Source organism: Rhagoletis pomonella, unplaced genomic scaffold (genome assembly GCF_013731165.1).
Source record: "Rhagoletis pomonella isolate Grant_MI unplaced genomic scaffold, Rhpom_1.0 Rhpom_scaffold_00004, whole genome shotgun sequence".
Taxonomy (NCBI): Eukaryota; Metazoa; Arthropoda; class Insecta; order Diptera; family Tephritidae; genus Rhagoletis; species Rhagoletis pomonella.
In genome coordinates, this window is record NW_023458558.1 from 66,542,824 (window position 1) to 66,543,953 (window position 1,130).

The following is a 1,130-nucleotide window of genomic DNA, read 5'->3' on the forward strand; positions in this document are numbered from 1 at the left end:
ATTTAGACCAGTTACTGATCCACTCTCGTACAAATTAAAGTATACCTACTTGGCGTATAAGTAATGTGAGCAACCGTAAAGTTCTTTCGGAAGTACAGTACTTCTTTTTTAGCTCTTGACTTCGAACTTCGAAGTACAGTCAAATGTACTTCTTTGCAATATTTTGTACTTCAGGTTCGGTACTTCTCCGTTCTTCTGGACGATCGTCACATGGGCTGGGCAATAAATTCGTTCAAATCCTTCAAGTCGCCGGGAACCGACCATACCTGCGCAGCTGCAAAGAGCTCTGGAGGTGTTGTACAATTGGTTGGTCCTATTTATGCGAACTGCGTAAGGGATGGGGTACATCCCCAAAACTTGTAGCGTAGTCAGTGTTCATCCCTAAGGCCGGAAAAGGCTCTCATGTTTCCCCTAGGGCTTTTAGGCCTATTATCCTGTCTTTGTTTTTGCTTAAATCGCTAGAGCGATTCCTAGTGACTGTCTTTCAAGGGCTGAATATGCTTATTGCAAGGAAAGGTCAGTGGATACCGCCCTGCACACATTGATAAAGTGGTTAAAGGAAGCCATCACGCATAGAGATTATGCAGTAGGGGTATTCCTCGATATCGAGGAGTCCTTCAACAACATCGCTCCAGAGACAATAGTAAAGTTACAGCTTACTTCATGGACGGAGCAAGACGGAGCTGGTCTTGTTTACCAGGAAGTACAAGATATCAGTTGTGGCCCCTCCCTCAAGTGGGGGTGTGCGTCTGAGGTTCTCAGACAGGGTCAAGTACTTAAGCTTGATCCTGGGTAGGAAGTTGTCATGAAAGCCTAACATTGAGGAAAGGGAAGAAAGGCGTCGGTGGTCTTGCACTGCTGTAGGGGAGCTATCCATAAAAGGTGTGGTCTCTCGACATAGTAATATATTAGCTCGATAGAGAAGGCTGCACTTGTAAAATAACTGGAGCGTTTATAGCGGATCGCCTTAATCGAAATTAGTGGAGCATTAGCAACGACACCTACATTGACGCTTAACGTAGTGTTGAACACGGCGCCTGCGGATATTGCAGACAGAATTGTCGCAGCACGAACTGCTATTAGGCTCAGGCGTCCAAAAGGCACCCTTACAACGTTTTCTTTGGATAAGG